General features: G+C 41.8%; 1 protein-coding gene across 4 annotated transcripts in view; it reads left to right on the plus strand.

The window, feature by feature from the left end:
* The window catches only part of CTPS2 (CTP synthase 2), a 107,727-nt gene that overhangs the window by 37,567 nt on the left and 51,248 nt on the right, over positions 1-18,912 (plus strand). The window lies entirely within an intron of this gene.

Below are 18,912 nucleotides of genomic sequence, written 5' to 3' on the forward strand. Positions count from 1 at the left end.
CTGGCTTCTTTCATTTAGCATAACATTGTCAAGGTCTGTCTATGTTGTAGCGTGTATCAGTACTTTGTTTCTTATCCATTCATCCTTTGATGGACATTTGCTGTTTCTACTTTTTGGCTACTATGAATAATGCTGCTATGAATATTTGTGTACAAGTTTTTGTATGGACATACGTTTTTGTTTCACTTGGGTCTATATCTAGGAGTGGAATTGTGGGTCATATACTGACTGTATGTTTAATTTTTTGAGGAACTGCCAGACTGTTTTCCAAAGTGGCTGCAGCATTTTACATTCCCACCAGCAGTGTGTGAGGGTTCCAATGTCTTCATATCCTCAACAATTGTTATTGTCTTTTTGATTACAGTTGACTCTTGAACAACATGGATTTGAACTGCATGGGTCCACATATATATATATATATTTTTTTTCAGTAAATACGTACTACAGTACTACATGATCCAGTAGGTTGAATCCACAGGTATGGGACTGCAGATACAGAGGGCCAAGTGTAAAGTTATATTCGAATTTTTGACTACTTGGGGGTCAGTGCCCCTAAGCCCTGCATTGTTCAAGGGTCAACCGTATAGCCATTCTAGTGGGTGTGAAGTTGTGGCTCACTGTGGCTTTGCTTCACATTTCCTTGATGTCTCAGGATGTCGAACATCTTCTCGTATGCTTATTGGCCACTTGTATATCATCTTTGGAGAACTGTCTATTCAGATCCTTTGCCCACTTTTAAATTGGGTTATTTGTCATTTTATTAGTAAGTTGTAAGAGTTTTTTATATAATCTATATACAAGTTCCTTATTAGATATATAATTTGTAGTATTGATATTTGGAGCCGGATGATTGTCCTGTTCATTGTAGGATGTTCAGCAGCGTCTTGGCCTCCGCCCACTAGATGTCAGTAGTGCACTTCTCCCAAACCCCAGCTGTGACTCTAAAAATACCTGCAGACTTTGCCGCGCATCCCCTGGGGACACAGGTGGACTCGCCCCCCGTGGAGAAGCACTGATTCAGAGAAATCTAGTTCTGTTCTCTCCCCTCCAGCATAGTCCCTTCCTTCCCTATGGCAACCATTAATTCATATTTTTGAATGGGTTATCTTCCCATTTTTAAAGTATAAGTAAACCTGTATGTCTACTTGTAACCCCCTCCCCTTCTTAGATAAGTGACAGCATACTCTGCCCATTGTTTCTGCCTTGCGTTTTTCACTTAACTCTATATGCTGGAGTGGAGATCACTCCGTGGAAGGATATAGAGATATTCTTCACTCATTTTTTTGAAAAAATAAATTTATTTATTTATTTATTTATTTTCGGCTGCATTGGGTCTTCGTTGCTGTGCGCGGGCTTCCTCTCGTTGTGGTGAGCGGGGGCCACTCTTCGTTGCGGTGCGCGGGCTTCTCATTGCGGTGGCTTCTCTTGTTGCGGAGCACGGGCTCTAGGCACATGGGCTTCAGTAGTTGTGGCTCGCGGGCTCTAGAGTGCAGGCTCAGTAGTTGGAGCGCACGGGCTTAGTTACTCCGTGGCACGTGGGATCTTCCTGGACCAGGGCTTGAACCCCGTGTCCCCTGCGTTGGCAGGCGGATACTTAACCACTGCATCACCAGGGAAGTCCACTTCACTCATTTGTATAGCTTGCAATTCATACTATAATGAATTGTAACTTCCCAGCCAGATGGCACTTTTAAGTCTTATGCTCAGAAGACTTAATACAAGTGAAGAGTTCTTTACAAGGCTTTAACAGAAACATATGTCCTGACTAATGGCTGAAATGGCTGTGCCAGGCGAACCTTGGGTTTTCTTTTAGAGAATACTTTGGGATAGGAAGTGATTTTACCAGTAGGTGCCACTGTTAGATAGCTTTGGCAAGGTTAATTCCTTGATGACTCTCCTTTACTCTTTGTGTTTGTGTGTTTGCATATTTTTAAGACATTTATACACAGGATAAAAAAGTGAAGCCCTACAGAAAAGGTATAAAACTGCCTCTCATGTGCCCCTATCTTACCTCAGTTCCCTTACCCAGAGGTGACTACCTTCATCCATTTCTTTTGTTATTCTTCCAAAGATTGTGTGTGTGTACAAATGCTTACCTGCAAACATATATGGACATATGTTCCCTTAAAAAAATACATATGCTACCATGCCTGAGACATCGTTCCCCTTGCTTTTTTTAAAAAATAAATTTATTTTATTTATTTATTTATTTTTGGCTGTGTTGGGTCTTGGTTGCTGTGCGCGAGCTTTCTCTAGTTGCGGCGAGCAGGTGCTGCTCTTCGTTGTGGTGTGCGGGCTTCTCACTGCGGTGGCTTCTCTTGTTGCGGAGCACAGGCTCTAGGCGCTCGGGCTTCAGTAGTTGTGGCTCTCAGGCTCTAGAGCGCAGGCTCCGTAGATGTGGCACATGGGCTTAGTTGCTCCTCGGCATGTGGTATCTTCCCGGACAAGGGCTCAAACCTGTGTCCCCTGCATTGGCAGGCGGATTCTTAACCGCTGTGCCACCAGGGAAGCCCCCTCCTTGCTCTTTGTACTCGTCGCTCCACATCAGTGCACAGGGGTCTTCTACACACTTGCCTTGCTCTACACATCATTCTTTATTGAAACAGTCTCATATTGATGAATATTTTGGTTGTGTCCATTATTTGCTGCTTTAAATCATGCTGCAAATTAGTATGTGTACATGTGTTCTCATAGCGACACGTACACACTTCTATGGGATGAATTCCTAGAAGGGGAATTGCGAAGTCAGAGGAATTGTGCGATTTACATTTTGATAGTTTCTATACTCATAAGTGAGATGAGAACAATAAAACCTAATTGCTACTGAACATATTTATGTCCTGCATTCAGTTTGTTGGAGAAAAATAGCCTTAAGAGCCACCATTTATGAGGATGGAGAGAAGTCTTACTGAAGGAAAAGACTAAGGTAATAGAATCACCAGGGAGCAGACACCAGGAAGCCTGGGGAATCACTTAAACTTGAGCAAATAGCAATGACTTACAGTGGGTATGGCCATTCTGGCCCTTCTCGCTAAAAAAGTAAATAGTTTTGGAAACCAGGAGCCTCCTAAAGGGTATATTTGCAGCTAAAATCTGTTTTATGGGTGTGGGGGAGAAAAATAATTTCCCTCTACTCTTCTGGATTCTTGGCTGAGACCCCTTGTAATAAAGGAATAACAGGGGAAAAACAAACAGAAGCTTAATAACATGGATACCTCCTGTATACCCAGGAAAACTGAGTAACTCCCAGAAATGGCCCAAGCCACCATCTTAAGTACCGTCTCCAGCTACAGAGAAAAGATGTTGGGGGTGGAGGTATTCATGGGAGGTTTTCAAGGCAAAGCACAGTAAACAAGGGTGAGTTTGTTATGCGGATTTAAGTCCCCGCCTTCTCCATTGAAAAGAGTTTCTAGAGATTTAGAGTCACCCTTCTCTTCCTGGTACAGAGAGGGAGACACCCTTACAAATGGAGGTTTCCCTTATAAATGCAAATGTCTCTAACAAAAGGGTAACTTCTGTTCTGTTTTAGAGCTTCTCCTATGTCTCCTGTTTCTTAAAAATAATCAGCCCAGGATAATCTTTATGCCAAAGAGGCATATTTTGTGTGTGTGGGGCAAATTCTGCTCCCCTTCGTGGGCCATCGTGGCCCTCCTTTGGCATGCATGATTAATCTTATCGTTGCTTATTAAATCAGTAGATATACTGGCATACAGCACAGATATCTAAGAGGGGGCGTCTCTTATGCACATAAAAGGAGAAATAGTTTTTTTTCTAAGAGTGAAGGTAGAGCCTTTCTGAGTCTGGAAGTACCAGGAGAGAGTGAGTAAAATTTATTTTATTGTGCCATTTCTCTGCTTGATCCACAGGGTGAAATAGAAGGCTCTGGAACTTTGCAGAATATTTAGGTTCTACAGCAAGTCTGACTTTCTGGCCTGCTTTAAAGCAGCTTCACGTGCCTTCTAGATGATGTGTACCAGGAGCACAGCTGCAGCTGGCTTGTATTCTGACTCTGTATCAATCACATGGCTGCTGCTGACACCCTTGACCTTGAATTTGGCTTCAGATCTCTCCAGTTCATGTGGAGGATAGCTCATGGCATTGTAGAGTTTATATTTAGAATGTTTTTGGCTTTTGAGATATATATAGGAAGAATGATCTCAATCTGATGTTTAGGTATGTGGATATGCATAATTTTTAGCATTTCTTTTCTGTTTACTGAAAATTATAACTTAAAAATATGAATTTACATTAGATATGGAAACAGAATCTGAAAACAGAATCCATGTTCCACATTCAAACACATCAACACAGACTGGTGTCAACTAAAAAAATAATACAGGAGGCTGCAAATAGGAAAAGAGTTCATCTGGAATCTTAAGAATTGTAATTTGGGGGAATTCCCTGCCAGTGGTTAGAACTCCACGCTTCCACTGCCGGGGGGTGGGCGGGGGGCCGGGTTCGATCCCTGGTCGGGGAACTAAGATCCCACAAGCCCCGCTGCATGGCCAAAAAAACCCATAACCTTCCAGGCAACTTTTATAAATTTGAAGACTGCTTTAATTTAGAACATTGTAGTAAGCATTTCCCAACTAACAAAATGATCTTAAAGAAGTCATTTGGAGCTTAGTTTGGGCTAAAGAACTTTTTTCTCATAAAAGCAGCTGTGAGCAAGACAGCTGTACTGTGGCTAAAATAGCTTTTTATGGACCAGTGTGGGAGACTAATAGTCACTTAATCCTGTCTCTGTGGGGACCATAGGTTCAGAGTTGATATCAGGCTGTTACTGGAGTCTACGTTTTAAAAGGAGTCAGCACAGCTGGGAGTAAGCCCCCATTAGTGAATCAGTAAGGGTAGCCCATAATTTTAACAATAACTGAATGACTAAGTGAGTACTTCAAAGCTAATGTATTTGAAAGCTTTTATACCTTTAGCTCAATGGGAAATGCCTTAGGAATAGGTATTTCAACAACTTGAAAGATTTTTTCTTTTTTGCAGTAGAAATAGCTGGATTCTAGTGGAAAGAGATTATTAAGAAAAAACTCACTGTGCATTTGGCACTCGTCCACTTAAGTGCAGTCCTAAATGTAGTGTATTACAAATGAGCAGCTGCCACAACCCTGCTTGCACGCAGTTTAGTTGGAGACACAAGACACAGATGCCTGAGACATACAACCAAATGTGTGGCAGTATGTGAGTACGCCCTCAGTAATGCTACCAGCTCTGACAACCAGGACTTCTGCCATGAGAGAATGTTCTGGATCTGTGCCATCCTTTATGGCAGCCACGAGCCACATGGGGCTGTGGAGCACTTGAAATTTAGCTAGGGTGGCTAAGGAACTGAATTTTATTTTTTTATTTTTATTTTATTTAGTTAGTTAGTTAGTTTTGGATCCCTCCCTGTCTCTTCCAGCTTCTCGTTGCTCCGAGAAACCCTTAGCTTCCTTGGCTACTTCACTCTTCTTTTTTTGCATTTTTCAATTTAATTTAATTTATTTTTTTATACAACAGGTTCTTACTAGTCATCAGTTTTATACACATCAGTGTATACATGTCAATCCCAATCGCCCAATTCATCACACCACCATCCCCAGCCCCCTGCCGCTTTCCCCCCTTGGTGTCCATAGATTTGTTCTCTACATCTGTGTCTCAGTTTCTGCCCTGCAAACCGGTTCATCTGTACCATTTTGCTAGGTTCCACATATATGCGTTAATATACGATATTTGTTTTTCTCTTTCTGACTTCACTCTGTACGACAGTCGCTAGGTTGATCCACATCTCAACAAATGACCCAATTTCGTTCCTTTTTAATGGCCGAGTAATATTCCATTGTATATACGTACCACATCTTCTTTATCCATTCGTCTGTCGATGGGCATTTACGTTGCTTCCATGACCTGGCTATTGTAAATAGTGCTGCAATGAACATTGCGGTGCATGTGTCATTTTGAATTATGATTTTCCCTGGGTATATGCCCAGTAGTGGGATTGCTGGATCGTATGGTAATTCTATTTTTTGTGTTTTAAGGAACCTCTGTACTGTTCTCCATAGTGGCTGTATCAATTTACATTCCCACCAACAGTGCAAGAGGGTTCCCTTTTCTCCACACCCTCTCCAGCATTTGTTGTTTGTAGATTTTCTGATGCTGCCCATTCTAACTGGTGTGAGGTGATACCTCATTGTAGTTTTGATTTGCATTTCTCTTAATAATTAGTGATGTTGAGCAGCTTTTCATGTGCTTCTTGGCCATCTGTATGTCTTCTTTGGAGAAATGTCTATTTAGGACTTCAGTCCATTTTTGGATTGGGTTGTTTGTTTTTTAATATTGAGCTGCATGAGCTGTTTATATATTTTGGAGATTAATCCTTTATCCATTGCATCGTTTGTGAATATTTTCTCCCATTCTGAGGGTTGTCTTTTCGTCTTGTTTATGGTTTCCTTTGCTGTGCAAAAGCTTTGAAGTTTCATTAGGTCCCATTTGTTTATTTTTGTTTTTATTTCCATTACTCTAGGAGGTGGATCAAAACAGATCTTGCTGTGATTTATGTCAAAGAGTGTTCTTCCTATGTTTTCCTCTAAGAGTTTTATAGTGTCTGGTCTTACATTTAGGTCTCGAATCCATTTTGAGTTTATTTTTGTGTATGGTGTTAGGGAGTGTTCTAATTTCATTCTTTTACATGTAGCTGTCCAGTTTTCCCAGCACCATTTATTGAAGGGGCTGTCTTTTCTCCACTGTATATTGTTGCCTCCTTTGTCATAGATTAGTTGACCATAGGTGCGTGGGTTTATCTCTGGGCTTTCTATCTTGTTCCATGGATCTATGTTTCTGTTTTTGTGCCAGTACCATATTGTCTCCATTACTGTAGCTTTATACTATAGTCTGAAGTCAGGGAGTCTGATTCCTCCAACTCCGTTTTTATCCTTCAAGACTGTTTTGGCTATTCAGTGTCTTTTGTGTCTCCATACAAATTTTAAGATGATTTGTTCTAGTTCCGTAAAAAACGCCATTGGTAATTTGATAGGTATTGCATTGAATCTGTAGATTGCTTTGGGTAGTATGGTCGTTTTCACAATATTGATTCTTCCAATCCAAGAACATGGTATATCTCTCCATATGTTGCTATCATCTTTAATTTCTTTCATTAGTGTCTTATAGTTTTCTGCATACAGGTCTTTTGTCTCCCTAGGTAGGTTTATTCCTAGGTATTTTATTCTTTTTGTCGCAGTGGTAAATGGGAGTGTTTCCTAAATTTCTCTTTCAGATTTTTCATCATTAGTGTATACGAATGCAAGAGATTTCTGTGCATTAATTTTGTATCCTGCAACTTTACCAAATTCATTGATTAGCTCTAGTAGTTTTCTGGTGGCATCTTTAGGATTCTCTATGTATAGTATCATGTCATCTGCAAACAGTGACAGTTTTACTTCTTCTTTTCCAGTTTGGATTCCTTTTATTTCTTTTTCTTCTCTGATTGCCGTGGCTAGGACTTCCAAAACTATGTTGAATAATAGTGGTGAGAGTGGACATCCTTGTCTTGTTCCTGATCTTAGAGGAAACGCTTTCAGTTTTTCACCGTTGAGAATGATGTTTGCTGTGGGTTTGTCATATATGGCCTTTATTATGTTGAGGTAGATTCCCTCTATGCCCACTTTCTGGAGCGTTTTTATCATAAATGGGTGTTGAGTTTTGTCAAAAGCTTTTTCTGCATCTATTGAGATGATCATATGGTTTTTATTCCTCAATTTGCTAATATGGTGTATCACATTGATTGATTTGCATCTGTTGAAGAATCCTTGCATCCCTGGGATAAATCCCACTTGATCATGGTGTATGCTCCTTTTAATGTGTTGTGGGATTCTGTTTGGTAGTATTTTGTTGAGGATTTTTGCATCCATATTCATCAGTGATAGTGGTCTGTAATTTTCTATTTTTGTAGTATCTTTGTCTGGTTTTGGTATCAGGGTGATGGTGGCCTCATAGAATGAGTTTGGGAGTATTCCTTCCTCTGCAAGGTTTTGGAAGAGTTTGAGAAGGATGGGTGTTAGCTCTTCTCTAAATGTTTGATAGAATTCACCTGTGAAGCCATCTGATCCTGGACTTTTGTTGGAAGATTTTCAATCACAGTTCCAACTTCATTACTTGTGATTGGTCTGTTCGTATTTTCTATTTCTTCCTGGTTCAGTCCTGGAAGGTTATACCTTTCTAAGAATTTGTCCATTTCTTCCAGGTTGTCCATTTTATTGGCATAGAGTTGCTTTTAGTAATCTCTTAGGATGCTTTGTATCTCTGCAGTGTCTGTTGTAACTTCTCCTTTTTCATTTTGAATTCTGTTGATTTGAGTCCTCTCCCTCTTTTTCTTGATGAGTCTGGCTAATGGTTTATCAATTTTGTTTATCTTCTCAAACAACAAGCTTTTAGTTTTATTGATCTTTGCTATTGTTTTCTTTGTTTCTATTTCATTTATTTCTGCTCTGATCTTTATGATTTCTTTCCTTCTGCTAACTTTGGGTTTTGTTTCTTCTTCTTTCTCTAGTTCCCTTAGGTGTAAGGTTAGATTGTTTATTTGAGATTTTTCTTGTTTCTTGAGGTAGGCTTGTATAGCTATAAACTTCCCTCTTAGAACTGCTATTGCTGCATCCCATAGGTTTTGGATCGCTATGTTTTCATTGTCATTTGTCTCTAGGTATTTTTTGATTTCTTCTTTGATTTCTTCAGTGATGTCTTCGTTAATTAGTAATGTATTGTTTAGTCTCCATGTGTTGTGTTTTTTATGGTTTTTTTCCCTGTAATTCATTTCTAATCTCATAGCGTTGTGGTCAGAAAAGATGCTTGATATGATTTCAGTTTTCTTAAATTTACTGAGGCTTGATTTGTGACCCAGGATGTGATCTATCCTGGAGAATGTTCTGTGCGCACTTGAGAAGAAAGTGTAATCTGCTGTTTTTGGATGGAATGTCCTATAAATATCAGTTAAACCTATCTGGTCTATTGTGTCATTTAAAGCTTCTGTTTCCTTCTTTATTTTCATTTAGGATGATCTGTCCATTGAGGTGTTAAAGTCCCCCACTATTATTGTGTTACTGTCGATTTCCTCTTTTATAGCTGTTAGCAGTTGCCTTATGTATTGAAGTGCTCCTATTTTGGGTGCATATATATTTATAGTTGTTATATCTTCTTCTTGGATTGATCCCTTGATCATTATGTAGAGTCTTTCCTTGTCTCTTGTCACATTCTTTATTTTAAAGTCTATTTTATCTGATATGAGTATTGCTACTCCAGCTTTCTTTTGATTTCCATTTGCATGGAATATCTTTTTCCATCCCCTCGCTTTCAGTCTGTATGTGTCCCTAGGTCTGAAGTGGGTCTCTTGCAGAGAGCATATATATGGGTCTTGTTTTTGTATCCATTCAGCAGGCCTGTGTCTTTTGGTTGGAGCATTTAATCCATTCATGTTTAAGGTAATTATTGATATGCATGTTCCTTTGAACATTTTCTTAATTGTTTTGGGTTTGTTTTTGTAGGTCCTTTTCTTCTCTTGTGTTTCCCACTTAGAGAAGTTCCTTTAGCATTTGTTGTAGAGCCGGTTTGGTGGTGCTGAATTCTCTTAGCTTTTGCTTGTCTCTAAAGCTTTTGATTTGTCCATCAAATCTGAATGCGATCCTTGCCGGGTAGAGTAGTCTTGGTTGTAGGTTCTTCCCTTTCATCACTTTAAGTATATCATTCCAATCCCTTCTGGCTTGTAGAGTTTCTGCTGAGAAATCAGCTGTTAACCTTATGGCAGTTCCCTTGAATGTTATTTGTCATTTTTCCCTTGCTGCTTTCAATAATTTTTGTCTTTAATTTTTGCCAATTTGATTACTATGTGTCTCGGCATGTTTCTCCTTGGGTTTATCCTGTGTGGGACTCTCTGTGCTTCCTGGACTTGGGTGGCTATTTCTTTTCCCATGTTAGGGAAGTTTTTGACTATAATCTCTTCAAACATTTTCTTGGGTCCTTTCTCTCTCTCTTCTCCTTCTGGGACCCCTGTAATGCAAATGTTGTTGCGTTTAATGTTGTCCCAGAGGTCTCTTAGGCTGTCTTCATTTCTTTTCATTCTTTTTTCTTTATTCTGTTCCGCAGCAGTGAATTCCACCATCTGTCTTCCAGGTCACTTATCCGTTCTTCTGCCTCAGTTATTCTGCTATTGATTCTTTCTAGTATAGTTTTCATTTCAGTTATTGTATTGTTCATCTCTGTTTGTTTGTTCTTTAATTCTTCTAGGTCTTTGTTAAACATTTCTTGCATCTTCTTGCTCTTTGCCTCCATTTTTTTTCCGAGGTCCTGTATCATCTTCACTATCATTATTCTGAATTCTTTGTCTGGAAGGTTGCCTATCTCCACTTCATTTAGTTGTTTTTCTGGGGTTTTATCTTGTTCCTTCATCTGATACATAGCCCTCTACCTTGTCACCTTTTCTGTCTTTCTGTGAATGTGGTTTTTGTTCCACAGGCTGCAGGATTGTAGTTCTCCTTGCTTCTGCTGTCTGCCCTCTGGTGGATGAGGCTATCTAAGAGGCTTGTGCAAATTTCCTGATGGGAGGGACCGGTGGTGGGTAGAGCTGGGTGTTGCTCTGGTGGGCAGAGCTCATTAAAACTTTAATCCTCTTCACTGCTGATGGGTGGGGCTGGGTTCCCTCCCTGTTGGTTGTTTGGCATGAGGGGACCCAACACTGGAACCTACCCGGGCTCTTTGGTGGGGCTAATGGTGGCCTCTGGGAGGGCTCACGCCAAGGAGTACTTCCCAGAACTTCTGCTGCCAGTGTCCTTGTCCTCATGGTGAGACACAGCACCCCCCGCCTCTGCAGGAGACCGTCCAACACTAGCAGGTAGGTCTGGTTCAGTCTCCTATGGGGTCACTGCTCCTTCCCTTGGGTCCTGATGTGCACACTACTTTGTGTGTGCCGTCCAAGAGTGGAGTCTCTGTTTTCCCCAGTCCTCTCAAAGTCCTGTAGTCAAATCCCGCTAGCCTTCAAAGTCTGATTCTATAGGAATTCCTCCTCCTGTTGCCGGACCCCCAGGTTAGGAAGCCTGACATGGGGTCAGAACCTTCACCCCAGTGGGTAGACTTCTGTGGTATAAGTGTTCTCCAGTCTGTGAGTCACCCACCCAGCAGTTATGGGATTTGATGTTATTGTGATTGCGCCCCTCCTACCATCTCATTGTGGCTTTTCCTTTGTCTTCGGATGTGGGGTATCTTTTTTGGTGAGTTCCAGTGTCTTCCTGTCGATGATTGTTCAGCAGTTAGTTGTGATTCTGGTGTTCTCGCATGAGGGAGTGAGAGCGTGTCCTTCTCCTCTGCCATCTTGGTTCAGGGCCTACTTCACTCTTATCTCTATCACCCTGGTCACATTGCTTCCTCCTCTTCCTATGTCTCTGTGTCTTCTCTTCTGTGAAGGAAGTGAATTTTAAATTTAATTTAATTTTAAAAAAAATTTATTTAATTAGTTTATTTTTGGCTGCGTTGGGTCCTTGCTCCTGTGCACGGGCTTTCTCTAGTTGCGGTGATCAGGGGATACTCTTTTTTGCGGTGCTTGGGCTTCTCATTGTGGTGGCTTCTCTTGTTGCGGAGCTCCGGCTCTAGGCACGCGGGCTTCAGCAGTTGTGGCACGTGGGCTCAGTAGTTGTGGCTCGTGGTCTCTGGAGCGCAGGCTCAGTAGTTGTGGTGCACAGGCTTAGTGACTCTGCGGCATGTGGGATCTTCCTGGCCCAGGGCTTGAACCTGTGTCCCCTGCATTGGCAGGTGAATTCTTAAACACTCTGCCACCAGGGAAGTCCCTAAATTTTATTTAATTTTAATTGATTTTAATGTCAATAGCCACCTAGTGTAGTGGCCAAGGTATTGCACAGCACAGGTAGACCTTGGATACTTAAGAATTCGGGGTCCGGGGTGGTGAGAGGGGGGAAATACTGTGGGTTACAGTAAGAAGGGAAGATTGTGAGACTCTTGGAGAGTTCACTGAAAAGAGGGGAGGCTTATGGTAGGCTGGAATGTCCAAGATTTGGTCATAAAATAGTGTGGCCGAAGCACATCTCTCCTGTACAGAAGTGGAAGGAAATAAAGGAGATTGGTGTGAATTTGTAGAGGTCCTTGAGTGTCAGTGTCAAAATTAATGCTGAAGGATCAGGGAATGAGTAAGATAATACCTGCCAACCTTGACATATTATGTAATTGATAAATACTGTACTTGTTACTGAAGACTTTTCAGTAGAAATGGGTGTTTTAGGAGGATTCACTTGGCATAGGAGACAGAGGGATGAGAGGGGAGAAAAGACTTCAGGCAGTGTGCAAATCTGCATCACAGTCTTGCCCTTGTTGACTGTGCTTTTCCTAGTCACCTCCCATAACTGACTCTACCCACCTTCAACATCCTCTTGTCTGGGCTGAAGTTGGTATTTAAGGTTAGGGTTTTGGCCATTTTGGTGAGTTACTCAGTTTTCCTGGGTCTCTCCCATGTATACATGTTATAAAACTTTGATTTTGTCTTGTTAATCTGTCTCATGTCAATTTAACTGTTAGACCAGCCAGAAGACCTTATAAGGGTAGAGGAAAGTGTCTTCCTTCTTAACAACATGATGTTTATTTGTTGTGTTTCCTCTCTTTTTCAATGCCCAGTGCTGCCCCTTCTCTGCACGTTGTATTCAACGTTGCTTCTACAAATCCCAGTTGAAATACTACTTCTTAGATTAAGCCTTTCCCTCACCTGATCTCAAAATCACTGACTTAGGATCTGAGAGGTCTGACAATTTGTATCTCTTATGGCATCTTGTATAATACCTTGCCTGTAGTAGGTGCTTTATGTATGTTGGAATTGAAAGAGATAGTGTATATTTACTTTGTGAGAGGCGGATTGAGATCGAAAACATAGGCGAAAATGGGAAGCTAACATGACCTAAACATTAGAACTCAAGAAAGCACATACAACAAAACATAAAACTCCAAGCTATAGACTAATGTTGGTTATTAATAAAGATGTAAAAACCTTAAATAAAATATTAGAATGTCTAATTTAATAGTGTTAAGGGATAATCAGTCATGAATGGATAGTGTGTTTATCCTGGGAATTAAATTGATTAACACATCATATTGTTCAAACAAAAGAGTGAACCCCCGTATCACCATAGACACTCAATAGGCAGTGTACAGTATCTACACCCTGGTGCTCACAATCTCATAACAAACTTGACAGGGTGCTTCAAACAAGAGAAAGAATATCTTTTACAAAACAGTACCCAACCATAAACTCAGTGGGAGAATAAAGATCTTCCCTGAGTTATGATGGGGTTATGTCCTGAATATGGGAAGTCAATGCATTTAATACGCCTAACCTACCGAACATCATAGTTTAGCCTAGCCTACCTTAAATGTGCTCAGAACACTTACATTAGCCCACAGTTGGGAAGAACCATCTTACACAAAGCCTATTTCATAATAAAGTGTTAAAAATCTCATGAAATTGTTACTGAACCAAACTTGGGTCCACCTGCCTGATGCACAGCAAAGCCAGTCTGCTGACATCGGGTTCTGGTGAAGGACGGGACAGCGTTTATTGCAGGGTGCCAAACAAGGAGAATGTGCAGCTAGTGCTCAAAAGACCCAAACTCCCTGATGGCTTTTAGGCAAGGGTTTTTAAAGGCAGCATTATGGGAGAGGGTCGTAGGGTGCCTGATCAGCTCATGGACATTCTTTCTGATTGGTTGGTGGTGAGGTAACAGGGTGATGTTTCAGGAATCTCAATCATCAGTCTTCTGGTTCCAACCCGTCTGGGGTCTGTGTGCTTGTGGTCAGCATGTAGTCAACATCTTCCACTTAGTTTCTGCAGAACAACTCAAAGATATGTGTCAGATTGTTGTCTATATCCCTTCAGGAGGAACTAGGAGTCCTGTGACTCTATTGTTTAAGCTATTAGTACTTTTCTTGTTTGACTGCTTTCCTTTGTTTCTGCATTTTCCACTTCTCTAATCATTAACTGGGTCTGCTCTTTGGAACCTGGGGAAAGCCTAGGAGACAAAAGCTTTTTCTACAAACAAGCAACAGGAGACAAGGAGGGGCTTGTACCCAGGAGGGCCTCGCAGGGTCCTGCTCTGTTTTATAATTTATTGAATACTGTACTGAAAGTGAAAAACAGAATGGTTGTCTGGGTGCAGAATGGTTGTACGTGTATCAGTTGTTTCCCCTCGTGATTGCACGGCTGACGGGGAGTTGTGGCTGCCACTGCCCAGCATCACGAGAGGATCATATTGCATATCTCAAGCTCAGGAGGAGATCAAAATTCAAAAATTGAAGTACAGTTTCTACTAAATGCACATTGCTTTTGTACCATCTTAAAGCTGAAAAATGGAAAGTTGAAGCATTGTAATTTGGGTACCATCTGTAGTGGGGGATTCCTATAAAAACCAGAAATAATAAAAGATACGTACTGTTGCGATTAATGAAGTAGTTAAAATGAGACTGATGAATGCTGTCTGGGGAGTGAAGTTGGTGCTCTCCTGCCTGTTTGTAGCAATATGAATCAATACAACCTTTTGGAAGTCAACTAGGTGGTCTCTTTCACAAAGCATAAAAATATTCATACCCTCTGACTCAGACATTTACTTCTCCAAAATTCTCCTAAGGAGTCTGATATGTTGACAAAGAAGTGAACAGGTATTCAGTATAACATTAGTTAGAAGAATCAGAAAATGACAGTAATTTAGATGCCCCACAATGGGGAAATAGTTGAGACCATTAAGGGGTATCCCTACAGTGGAATATAATAAGTCATTAGAAATGTTTAAGGCTTTTGATGCTATGAGAATGGTCTTGTATGAATTAGAATGATACAGATTGTGTTTAAACATTCCGTCATGGTGTTTAAAAATCTCCTTTGTTTCTTGATGGAAGGGTTAGAACTCATTTTTCTTTTTTTCTGGTTACATTTCTGAGTGTTTGAAATAGGTTCCAATGCACTTCCCAAAATTTAGGTGGTTGTATGTTCTGACTGTTCCAAATAAGAAAGAGGTTGAAAAGAGGCTCATTATGAAAAGCAACAATATGGTATTTTACAAATGTTTTCTTTTTATTTAAAATTTTCTTTTATTCTTTTTGATGGGACACACATTTACAGGGTTGAAAAACCAAAAATGTACCATAAAATATGAAGTGAGAAGTGGCTTTCACACCTCTGTCCCTCATCTGCCCAGTCCTTTCCTTGAAACCGAGCAAGGGGTTGAGTGCTCGCTGCTCAGAAAGCCAAACTCTGACAGCGGGTATTTGCAGCAAAGTAAGGGCTTATTGCAGGGTGCCAAGCAAGGGAGTGGGAGGTGAGCCTCAGATCCCCTCCAATTTGGTCTTCGAGTTAACGGGGTTTTTAAAGGGGAAGGACAAAGAAGGTGGGGCTAATCATTGTCTTGTGACATTTGTTAATCGCAGTTTCAAGAGTCAGGATGCCTAAGGTTATGAGTCTTTGGCCAGGTTGTCCATGACCTGGGGAGGGGGGCGGTCTGTTAGCTCATCTTGCCCTGGAGAAACAACCTGAGTGTGTTAAGGATGTTATTGACAAGAGCACTTTTAGCCCTCTGGCTCTGGTTGATCATTGTTCAGTTAGCACAGGATTGAGGTCAGAGGGGATGAGAAAGGGGAAAAAGGTTTTAATAGAGAGGTTAATCATAAACTCGGCAGGGGAATTCAGTTTTAGGGGGACTCGCTTTCATACTAACATGTGACCACTGATGCTAGTTTTGATTTTGGACACAGGCGTCAGTAAGCAGCAGCTTGCAGCAAGCAGCAGCGAGCAGTAGCTGGAAGCAAGATCTTAGTTCCCGGACTGGGTGTCCTAACCACTGGACCACAGAGGCCAGCAGCTAGGGCCTGGGTCCCTAGTTCTTGCCTGCCTTGTCAAGAAAAAATTCAGGCGAGGAGGCAGAAGGTAAAGAGAAAAGTAAAAAGTTTACTGGAAAAGCAGAGTACATGCGGAAAGAAGCACAGGCGAACTCAGTGAGAGAGTCGCAAGAGTCGCGCCTTTGGGAAGTTTAAACCCTTTATGAGGGGGCAGTCTTCCAGGTCTTTGTCTTCTTCTTGGCCAATCGTATTGTTTTGACCCCATGGCTAATTTGTCTCTGGACCTTCCCCTGGGTGTACATGCACCTCTCAGTCAAGATGGCTATCATCTCAAAGGTCTCTGGGAGGGAGGTAGCAGGACTTACTATGGTCTGGCATCTCCTGCCTTTTTAACCCTGTGAAGGCTTTTGTGCATGCGTAGTGTCTCCCTTGCCCCAAGGATGGGAAATGTATGACCTCTCGATCTTTTAACAGGGTTTAGCCCCTCTCTGTCTCTGCCATAAAAGTGTCCGGTGTCCGGTTATCTACCCTGTTCCTGTTTCTTATATCAAGGTGCAGATCTCGAAATATAGACAGGAGTCTGGTCATAAATATGCAGTCCTGGAGCCCGTTTGTCTCTTGCCCCAGGAAATGTAAACTGGGGGCTGGCAATGAATGTCTGGCCTGGAGCTCATCTTCTTCTCACCCCAGGAGGTGTGAACAGGAGGCCAGTTGTAAATGCCTAGCCTGGAGCCCACCTATCTCCTGCCTCAGTTTCTTCTGTGTCCTTTCAGAGATTTTTTTTTTAGCTCATGTTCAAGCAAATTTAAATATATGACCTCCCCCCACCTTGTCCTCAAGTCACTATCTACTGCCTAACTCATTTATGCCTGGCCCACTTTGGGCCACCCTGGCTGGCCTTGTTCTAGATTCTTACATCACCAGGACTTGCCTGTCTGAGATGCAACTCCTCAGCCTATGGACAGCCCCCTGCCCGCTCTATGGGTTGTTGGGGAGGAAGACGTTTTCCTCTACCCTTCTAGGTTCTTCTGGCTGGTCTAAGAATTAAATGGACATGAGACAGATTAACAGGAGAAAATCACACAAAAATTGAATAACATGAATACATGGGAGAGAAGGCTTTCACCTTGAATACCATCTCTGGCTAAAGACAAAAGAGGGTGTGGACAGTGGGGAGTCAGTTATGGGAGGTGACCAGGAAAAGCATGGTAAACAAGGGTGAGCTTTTCATGCAGATGTAAGCCTTTGCCTTCTCCATTGATAAGTTTCTAGAGATTTGGTCATCCTCCTCTTCTTGGTACAGTCAAGGAGACACCCTTACAAATGGAGATTTTCCTTATGCATGTAAATGTTTCTTACAAAAGGGTAACTTCTACTTGGTTTTCAGCGTTTCTCCCATGTCTGCTGTTTCTTAGAAAATAACCAGCTTAAAAGAATTAATATGCCAAAGAGACATAGGGGGGCAAATTCTGCTCCCCTACAGGGTGAACGAGGTGGGGAGTGGGTGTGTGCCCACCTTGGAGTGCCTTCAAGTGCACAGTTGAAGCTACTGGGAAAATTACATTAGCCAACTTGACTGACATACCCAGCACACACTTCAAATATGTTAGGTTAAAAAAACTGACTCAAAGGCAGTACTTTTCAGGCAGTGATTCTCAGCTTGAGAGTAAGGTCATAGCAGAATCTTCAGGAGGGCTTGTGCAGTTTTAAAACCATTCAATGTTGTCATTTCCTACATTTTGAAAGTGAAGATAATCCCATATCTTTCTGATGTCAACTACAGAAAGTAAAGTGTGGCAATTTTGGCTCTAGAGCATGAGTTAAAAATAAAAACATCGAAGAACATTGTTCAAAGGCATGCACTATTGCTCCCAATGTTACCCAGAAACTGGGTTCACCTCTTCATGTGTGTTGAGCCAAAAGATGCAACCAAGCCAAAGCATGGGAGGAGGAAGGATCTATTACTTGCAGCAAGTAAGGAGAACACCAGGGATCTTTCTCAAAGCAGTGTCTCCCTGAAAACTGGGGAAGTTTTAAGCTAAGGGTACATGCGTATTCACGAAGGGGCTTGGGTGGTTCACACAGTCCAAGCTTTAGTTGACTGAAGTCACAAGGGTCAGAAAAGGTCAACATTATCATCCCTTAGGTTCCAGTTGATCTGGTGGTTGAGTGCTTCAGGCTAGTCTTTACTGCTGAAACAGAACTGGGGGTCTTTACAACTGATATATTATCTTTGCTCTTGTTACTTCTCTTGCCTGATAAGTCATTTGTTCCTACATTGTTTCCTTAAGGTCATTAATTACTGAACCTGTTCAAGGACAAGCATTATGGCCAGGCTTAGATCACAAAATGGCTTAGGCCAAAAATGGGTTCTCTTATGTCAAGAAAACCAGCCATGCCTGGTTTTCTTTCTCTGGGGACGTGCTACCCTATGTGCTTACACCACAGGGGTTAAAATTGCTTTTGAGGGGCGGTGGTGGGTCAAAAAACCATCTTATACCATGTCTAAAGCGCAGATATGAATGTGGTACATAAACAGGTATACACACAAAAGATATGTGGAATTAAAATTTTGTTGGAGGGGCAACTGGGAAAAAAGTGTCTAACAAGGCTCATTAGGAAAGTGATAATGAACAGAAAGGTTGAGATGCTGGCCAAAGGGAATGGGTGCAGCACTGATGATTTGTGGGTGTTTCCGAGGAGGGGAGAGTGGTGGTCAGGATAAAGACCTGGCTTCCAGGGCACTGCTGTGGTGGGCTGCCGTGGCCAACTTAGACTGATTTGACTTTGCCATTTTTACTGTCTGGTAAGGGGCAGAAGAAAGTTACTCCTCTCCCACGCTCCTCCCTCTCCCCCCCCGCCTCCACAGCTGGATTCAACTAGTAGAACTTGAGGACTAGCTGTTTCTCAGATACCCAGCATCCCAGCATCGCAGGATGCCAGAGCTGGAGGGCCCTATGCCTTCCTGTCCCTTTTATTTTCCACGTCACATACTAGAACCAAGGCCGTCCCCTCAATGATGGAATGGAACTGACTCTCTGGACATACATTCCTTTT

This window comes from Mesoplodon bidens (assembly GCF_964165515.1).
Source record: "Mesoplodon bidens genome assembly, chromosome: X".
Classification (NCBI taxonomy): Eukaryota; Metazoa; Chordata; class Mammalia; order Artiodactyla; family Ziphiidae; genus Mesoplodon; species Mesoplodon bidens.